Raw genomic sequence first — 9,438 nt, forward strand, 5'->3', positions numbered from 1 at the left:
TTTGACAAGGACAAAGATGTCAGATATGGAGTGAAGTGTTCACCCACAGGTGATATGGTCTTTTTGTCTTTTATTATTTTTCTGTGTGAGTTCACCCAAGAGCATAGTGAATGTCTCATTTCACCCCACATTGTTGTTAGTGGGATATTTAGCGCACTGGATGAGGAATACCACATGTTCTAATGGGCATGTGTAGAACCCATGGATTATGAAAGGAGTGTTGATCACACAGCAGTGGAGATATGTCTACAGGTTTTGCACCACAACACACTAACTCAAAGTGGCACCAGACCTTGCCAGAACTACAGATACAGACCCTGGATTTATAGCTTATTACAACAATCTATAACCCATTAACCCTCCACACCACCTTTTATTTCCACCCTTATGACTGGAGAGGTGTTAACGGGCTGCTTCACCTTGAATAGTCCCTTGAAATACGTGTTAACTACTTATGCTAAACAGTCTGTCCCACCTTGTATTCAGCTGTGACACACCGAGTACCTTTCCTAGACCTGAAGAAGAGCTCCGTACAAGCTTGGAAACTTGTCTTTCTCACCAACAGAAGCTGGTCCAATAAAAGATATTACTTCATGCACTTTGTCTTTCTAGTTCTTATAATGACAGCCATCACTTATAGTATCTAAGCCAGTGGTTTTCAAACTTTTTTTCTGGTGACCCAGTTGAAGAAAATTGTTGATGCCCACAACCCAACAGAGCTGGGGATGAGGGGTTTGGGATGTGGGAGGGACTCAGGGCTGGGGCAGAGGGTTGGGGTGCGGGGGTGAGGGCTGCAAGGTGGGGCCGGGAATGAGGGGTTCAGGGTGTGGGAGGGGGCTCTGGGCTGGGGCAGGAGGTTGGGGTGCAGGAGGGGGTCAGGGCTCTGGGCTGGAGGTGCATCAGTAGGATTTGCCTTCCAATTTTTAAAGGATGTCCTTTTTGCCTCTAACTGCTTCTTCTACTCTGTTGTTTAGCCATGGAGGCATTTTTTTGGTCCTTTTTTTAACTCGGGGTATTCATTTACTTTCAGCCTCTATTATGGTGTTTTTAAAAGTTTCCATGCAGCTTGCAGGCATTTTACTCTTGTGACTGCTCCTTTTAATTTTCGGTTAACGAGTTTCCTCGTTTTTGTGTAGTTCCCCTAGCTGAAGTTATATGCTACTCTGGTGGGCTTCTTTGCTATTCTCCACCTCCTCCAAGGATGTTAAATTTAATTATATTATGGTCGCTATTACTTGACAGTTCAGCTACATTCACCTGTTGGACCAGATCCTGTGCTCCACTTAGGACAAAATCAAGAATTGCCTCTCTCCTTGTGGGATTCAGGACTACCTGCTCTAAGAAGCAGTCATTAATGGTGTCTAGAAACCTTATTTCTGCATCCCGCACTTAGGTGACAGGTACCCAGTCAATATGGGGGTAGTTGAAATCCCCCATTATTATTGAGCTTTCTATTTTTCTCTCTCTATAATCTCCCAGAGCATTTCACAATCACCATCCTGGATATATGGTTGGTAGTATATTCCTACTGCCATTCTCTTATTATTCCAGCATGGAATTTCTATCCATAGAGATTCTACAATACAGTTTGATTCATTTAAGATTTTTACTATATTTGGCTCTATGCTTTTGTTCATATATAATGCCACTCCCCCACAAGCATGACATTCTCTGTCATTCCTATATATTTTGTACCCTAGTATTACTGTGTCCCATTGATTATCATCATTCCAAGTTTCTATGATGCCTATTACATCAATATCCTCATTTAATACCAGGCACTCAAACTCACCTATCTTATTAGTTAGACTTCTAGCATTTGGATACAAGCACTTATAAAATTTGTCACTTTTTAGTTGTCTGACCTCATGTGATGTAATTGACTGGGACTCTTTTTCATTTGACTGTTTCTCTTCAGTTCCTACCTGTGTTTTAGCAACCTCTATCCTCTCCTCTTTACTAGGAGATAGAGAATCGCCATTAATGGCAAGTTACAACAGGTGCCTGAATCAGATCAATATGGTCTGTGGGGGAAGGGAGAATGAGGTAACGATATTTTGAGCATGCTTAAACCAGCTAATTTCTCCTATATTTTGAATTGAGAAGCAGCGGCCGCAGAAAGTAATTCACATGAAGATCTCATTTTCAAATAACTTAGTGAGTTGAGTACAGCAAATACCTTTATCGCCTCAGCCATTAAGCAGATGGTTATGAAAATGTTTATCCATCTGCTATATTTTCACCCCATTTTTCATTCTTGACCTAGCCTAGGCAAGACTAACTGTATGAGATGTTTTCACAGCTTTGGAGATGTATGTGAACTAAAGTTAGTTGCTTTGGGCCATCTTGGCCATTCCAGAGGTGGTCTCAGCACAGCTTGGCAAGGGGGTGTGCAAATGTGGCTTTAAGACACCTTGATGTCCCCCTATGATCTTGGCCTGTCCAAGCACAATGAATTATGGCTGGCTGGCTGCCCACAGCCTCTGGACTCACTTAAGCAGCTGGGGATCAGTGTGGCAATGGGAGAATCTCTGGCCATGTCTCCCAAGCTGCGGGCCAGGAAAGGGTGTGGCATAGGAGCTGTATGCCCCCTAGAGTTTCCCCCATGCTGAAGGAAGCTTCCACCTGGCAGGTAAGGCAGAACCATGCTGAAGCATGGCACAGCAGCTATAGTGGGCAGCCATGATCCGGCCCTTTTTTCTAACAGTCTGATACCTATTGACTTGTCACACACACAGCATTGCAAACTGGCTTGGATGATTTCCTACAAACGTATAAAACTACTGCCTGCTTTGAGACACGGTAGTGACTGTTCAGACCAAAACAAGTTTCATTTGACCTGGCTGTTGGGGGGAAGGTCAGTAATGGTACTTGGACAGGTAGTTGGTTGAAGCCCGTATTACAGATTGGCTCCTGGCAGCTTCATAAAGCAGAAACATCAGGAACAAATACTGCTTCAATCAGAGCAAGAAAGAGACCAGGGATTATATTTGTTTGAAATACTCTGCTCCTTCTGAAAGGGTTAACAGCCTGTACTAGCCAGCTAGCATATTGCTTTTCTGGCTGACGCAAATGAAGGAGATGCTACCTTGTCCCCTCCTGTCTTGTCTCGGCAAGATAATCAAGTTGGAGGAACATTTGGCATACACAGTCCATAGCAGCCACTGCTTCCTAATAACAAAACCAAGCTATTTCCTGATCATCTAATAAACACTTTCCCTGGGAGATCAGACTGCAGAAAGTTTGTCCTGTCTCTTTGGAGGGACAATAGAATGGACCCATTTGGACTTTTTCCAATACACCCCATCTGCAAAGGAAAAAGATGGTTACAGACTTTTGCCCCCACCTCCCCAAGTTCGGAACACAAGAATCAGCAAAACAGCGACAGCAAGTGAGCTGGAATTGAGCTCAGTGGGAGTTCCACTCAGAGCTGGGTGGGACATGCCTTTGAAGTGTCCAGCAGGGGCACTGTCAGAGACAGGATGCAGGGCCGGCTCTAGGTTTTTTGCCGCCCCAAGCAAAAAAATTTTTGGCTGCTCCCCGTCCCAGCCCTGGGCTCCTCACCGCACCCCCCTGCCTCCCCAGCCCTGGGCTCGCACCCCCCCCAATTCCCATGCTGGATCCCTGCCGCCCCTGCAAATGGGCTGCCCCAAGCACGTGCTTGCTTTGCTGGTGCCTAGAGCCGCCCCTGAGAGGATGCCAGACTACAAGGGCTTCTGACCTGTTCCACATTAGTAGGTCCGGTAGTTTCGATGTTCCTATCAGAGAAACAACGCAGCAGAGAGGTGAGGGAGGAATGACTATGGCCCAAGTGGCTTCAACGCATCTTTCTCCATGCATCAGAGAGACTTTTATTACTCTGTCTCTCAGCATGGGAGTCTGATGATCAGCCACATAGGAAAGAACCTGTGTTTCTTCACTAAGGGGGGGGGCAGGAAGAGTGAAATAAGCAGGTGGAGGTTGGGAAGGAAGAGGAGGTGTGAGCAATGCACTATAGTAAACAGGGAACATAAGCTGTAGGGAACAATTCTCTAGTAGGTCTTCCCTTCTCTAACCTCCTTGATTCTGGGACACAGCATCTTCTAAGACAGGACTGACACTACAGCAGAACAGTGATGTGACATTGGTCAACGTTTTCAGATGTAGCCACTGATTTTGGGTGCCCAACTTGAGACACCAGGACTCTGAGTTTCAGAAAGCGATGAGCAATGGGCACTAGCATCTCTGAAAATCCTGGCCAAGGTTTTCTCAAGTTGGGCACCCAAAATCAGTGTGATCACTTCTGAAACCCTTGCATGCCACACTATGGTAACAACAAGTGCTCCAATAATGAGAACTGCCTACTATGCACAGGACCTATTTTATCAGGATTCTCTACAATGTCTCTCTCATTAGGATGATGGAGTGATTATTATCAGCGTTCTGTATAGCTTGCTTCATCACCTTAATGCTGCTCCAGACAAATCCTAGATTTGTGCGATTCCACCCCACAAAAATTATGAGTGCTGGTGTGATGAAGCAGGGGGGTTTCCTGTTGTTTTCAATGGTTTGCATGCAGAAGGCGTGGGGCTCAGTTTCCCTGTCTGTTATTGGTTTAACAAGGTGGTGGGAGAGGGAGTTTGTTATTACAGAGGGCCAGTGAACAGCCTGAAGAATGGATACCCCCAGTGACTGGTGACCTGGTGACCAGCTTGGAGAATGGATATCTCAGCAACTGGTGACCTGGAGGCCCAGCTTGGCAGTCACAGCCGGTTCTGGCCAGGAGGACAATGGGCTGCAGAGAGGGGACCACGCCTGACCAGCTGGTTCCAGCCAGAGGGGAAACAAAGGATGGATGAGAGAAGAGGCTGAGAGGAGAGTAGGCCCAGGCGACCTGTTTACCTGGGACAGAAGGCAAAGGACAGAGGCGGGACTTGGGGGAGGTGATATCAGATGCCCAGCTGGGAAGTAGCGGGGGCTCAAGACTGGAGAGCGAGAGCAGGCAGAGCTACCTGGATGCAGGGGAGACTTAGATGTGCTGTGCTGAGGGAGGCCAGGCCTGAGGGCCCTGAGAGTTTCCTATGCTGTGTTCAGACACTCAATAAACCCTCCTGTTTTATGCTGGCTGAGAGTCACTCCGGTCTAGAGATCAGAGTTTCATTATTCCCTCTGGGTGGGGGAGGCTCTGGGGGTCCAGAGCTAGTGGACTTCCTGAGGGGGCCCACGTCGAGAAACAGGTGTGCTGAAGGCTCAGAGAGGTGCGGTTCCAGGAGGTGGAGGGGCCTACGGCTTAACCCCCGAGACAGAGTGGACCCCCAAGAAGGGGTGTCGCACTGAAGGGGGTTCCTCCCAGTGACCGTACAGAGCCGAGAGAGAGCATGAGTCCTGTGAGTCCATGACAGATGGTCAATTTGCCATAATCCTCCCTCCCCCGACCTGATGTAAGGTTACTGTGCTACCCCTTGAGAATGTCTAGCTTATGACTGCACATTTACAGATGAAAACTCTCTTTGTTACAGGTAAATACTTCTCATTTCCACTGCCACTTAATACTACTCCTTAGCTCTTATATAGCACTGCTCATCAGATCTCAAAGCAAATTAAAAGAACGTTTCCTTGCAATCACACTGAATGAGGCAGCATAGTCCAATGACAGGTCAATGTCAGGATTCCTAGGTTCAATTCCTGGCTTTGCCATTAGCTTGCAATGTAACTTTGGGCAAGTCACTAATCTTTATTCTTCAGTTTTCCCATCTATAAAATGGGGATTATAGTGTTTACCACCTGCTTAGTGAAGGCACTTTGAGATCTATGGCTAGATAGGCCTATATAAGTACTAAGTATTATCATTCTATTATTATTGATGTATGTATTTTTATTACTATAGTGCCCAGAGACCCCTCTGGGCTAGGCATTGTACAAACACATGGAAAGAGATGGTCCCTGCACCAAAGAACTTACTATCTAAATAGACAACCAAAGGCTGGGAGAAGAGGGAGCTATCTACCCATTTATATCTAGCTGTATCTCCAAATCTGTATTGTTTTTTACCATTGAAAATAACACAAACCTACACTGTTCTTTAACTGTTGAAAGTAACACTAAAACAATAACATTTACAGAGAAAACCTAAGCAGGAACATGATTTGCAGTACAGAGAAACAGCCTGTTAGCTTAATTTGATGGTGCACTCAGCTGCCTGTAATTTCACTGAATGTTTATGGGATTTTCCAGTCCCCCTCCCCCGCTTCCCTTTAACAACAAATGTACAATTTAAAACTCAACATAGCAGACAGCTGTGTGGGGCATGTTGGGTAACTAAATTACAGGAGGAATCCACTCATGTTACAAGTGAGGGGTTTGCTGCCCAACAAGTGATACGTATGACTCAGACTAACAAGAATCTGATTTGTTTGGGGCTTTTTTAGTGGTGCAGATAAAGAAATGCAGTTTGGGGGGACATAAGAACATAAGAATGGCCATACCGGGTCAGACCAAAGGTCCATCTAGCCCAGTATCCTGTCTACCGACAGTGGCCAATGCCAGGTGCCTCAGAAGGAGTGGACCTAACAGGTAATGATCAAGTGATCTCTCTCCTGCCATCCATCTCCATCCTCTGACAAACAGAGGCTAGGGACACCATTCCTTACCCATCCTGGCTAATAGCCATTAATGGACTTAACCACCATGAATTTATCCAGGGACCCTGTGGTATTTTCTCATGTCTGTGGCCCAAACACTGCATAGTTGCCAATCCCGGGAATTCAGGATGATTTATATATATTCCTGCCTTGGATACGGATATGTGCCTTCAGACAAGGCCAGGTGCCATGACAAGACTCATTATAAATAGTAGTTATGAGGAACATGTTGCATGTATAGACTCTCTCTGCAGGTTGAGATAACAGAGCTGCTCCTTCAGCAGCCTTACTTTGATGCTCTTGGATGCACACACGGTGCACGATCCCTAGAGCATGAAGTCTGTTGGAAAGAATCCGACACTGGCCATGGATGGATGGCCTAGAATATGACTTAATAGGGATTTCCCATCTCAAATGTCCACTAAAGTCAATGGGAGTCATGGGGACTCAACACTTCTCTGGATGAAACTCTTTGTTTCTATACACCTGCAATGACAACAGCTCCCTCTTCTCCCCACGGTGGTGAGACTCAGGATATGGGTCAACTCACTCAGGCTTTCAGGGCTCATGCCTCCCAGGGCTAAAAACAGCAGTGTAGATGGTCCTACTAGGGCTGGAGCCCGGGCCTGAAACACAGTGAAGGGGAAGGGTATCAGAACTTGGGCTCCAAGCCTGAATGGGAACGTCTACACTGCTATTTTTAGCACCGTAGCGTGAGCCCGGTGAAAATTTTTTTTCGGGCCCCCCAGCAAGGGTGGACCGGCTAAACAGGGCCGACGAGGGGGGGAGAAGCTGGGCCCCGGGCCCCCTTCCGGAATTTTTTTGGGTCCCCCTGCAAGGGCGGACCGGCTAAACAGGGCTGACGAGAGGGGGCGAGCCCGGGGCCCCCTTCCGAACCACCAGGCCCCCGTAATTTGTACCGGCTTCCCCCTCCCCCCCCACGTTAGCCCTGGACGTACCCTACGATAAATTTCAAAATCCAGGGCTTGTGTTAAGCTACTATACATTGTCTCTCAGCAGAGTGCCCGAGGAGGAATTCAGAGCCTGTCTTCCCTGCTGAAAAAGTGAGAGATTCATGAATTCAACACAACACAACACGGTTATTAGAGAAGTAGTTGGCTCCAGTCACTTTATGTTCTAGTTTTATTTTATCTCATTAGCTAATCGATAACACTCCATCAGGGTTGGGACACTGGGGTAATCAATCCAGGCATGCATAATCAGTACTTGAATTGAGTTCCGGCATGACTCATTAAGCGATGGAAGTAAATTAATGTCTCAGAATGCTCCAATCCCAGCCACAGGCTCTGCTGAATAAAGCTGGTGGAAAGCTTGCTATCAAAAATCATTTTTTAAAAACAGAAAATATCTATTTTGGTCAAAATGGAAACTCCTGTGAGAAGTGTCCATTTTTGATGATTTTTTTTGGTCAAAATCTTGAAAAGTGAAAATTTTCAGTTTATGGCAACTGAAAACCAAAACTTTTTGAAACTGCTTCAGTTTTCAGCAAAATTTCATCCAGTCAGGCAAAAAATTGGGGTCTTAATGAAACATGAAAATGTTTTAGCACAAATGACTATTAGTTCAAAAGGTTGTACAAAAAGTGCACTATCCACTATTTGTTATTCACAATTCACTTATTTACAAGCTTTCAGTCATCCAGGCAGCGAGCAGAAACAATCCCATGTGATTTAAGTGACAACCACACAGGTCAAATAGCAAGAAGTGAATGGCAAACAGCTTGTGAGCAAGCCATAGTTTAAAAACTATTTGACCAAATATTTCTGACTTAGCTGTCAAAAAACCGCCTCCCCACACTTCCTTATACATACAAACAGAAACAAATACAAAAACCTAGCAAGTAATCAAGCTTTGTCTCCTACAGGTTGGGATGGAAGAAAGATAGTTATTTCTATTTTAAGATACTTGGGTGGAGCTCAGATACTCTGGTAATAATGATCATATAAACACCTAGGGGTTTCTCTATGTGGGGAAAAAGGCCGGAATAGCTTGCGTTCACAAGCTACCTTGCACTAAGGCCTTGTCTATTTGCAGACTTAATGTGAGGCAAACTGGAGTGTAAATATACCGCGCAATATGCTGCTGTGCGGTAAGTTGCCATGCGGCAGGCTAGCGTGCTGTATGTTCACATCCTGGCTTGCCATGCACAAGGTCTGTGTGTAGACAAGGCCTTGACACTCTTACTCCACAGGAAGAGTGCCTTTTATGCACTTTAGCTCAATACACTGTGCATTAAGCTAAAGCGCACAGAGGCACTCTTAGTGCAGAGTAAGTGTCCTCACAGGGAGTTAGTGCAGAGTAGCTAGCACACTTTAAATTCACACGCTAGCTTACTTCACGCTAACTTCCCAGTGTAGACACAGACACACCTTAGTTAGCTAGCTCTTATTTAGACCAATGCATAGGCACCAACTCTGTGGGTGCTCTGGGGCTGGAACACCCACAGGGAAAAATTAGCGGGTGCTTGGCACCCACTGGCAGTCATGCTCCCCCTGCCTCACCCCCCAAGTGTGCCGCGTCCCCGCTCCTCCCGCCCCCTCCCAGCACTGCCCGCTCCTGTCCCGCCTCTTCCCGCCCCTGCACCACCCTCCCCCCACCCCCATTCCACCTCTTCCCCAAAGTCCCCACCCCCTTCCCCCCATTCCACCCCCTTTCCCCAAGTCCCCGCCCCTTCTCCGCCTCCTCCCCTGAGCGCGCTGCGTCCCCGCTCCTCCCCCTCCCTCCCAGCGCTTTCTGCCCCCCTGCCACCTAACAGCTGTTTGGCGGCGCTTAGGACTTTCCTGGAGGGAGGGGGAGG

This window comes from Chrysemys picta, chromosome 7 (genome assembly GCF_011386835.1).
Source record: "Chrysemys picta bellii isolate R12L10 chromosome 7, ASM1138683v2, whole genome shotgun sequence".
NCBI classification, from domain to species: domain Eukaryota; kingdom Metazoa; phylum Chordata; order Testudines; family Emydidae; genus Chrysemys; species Chrysemys picta.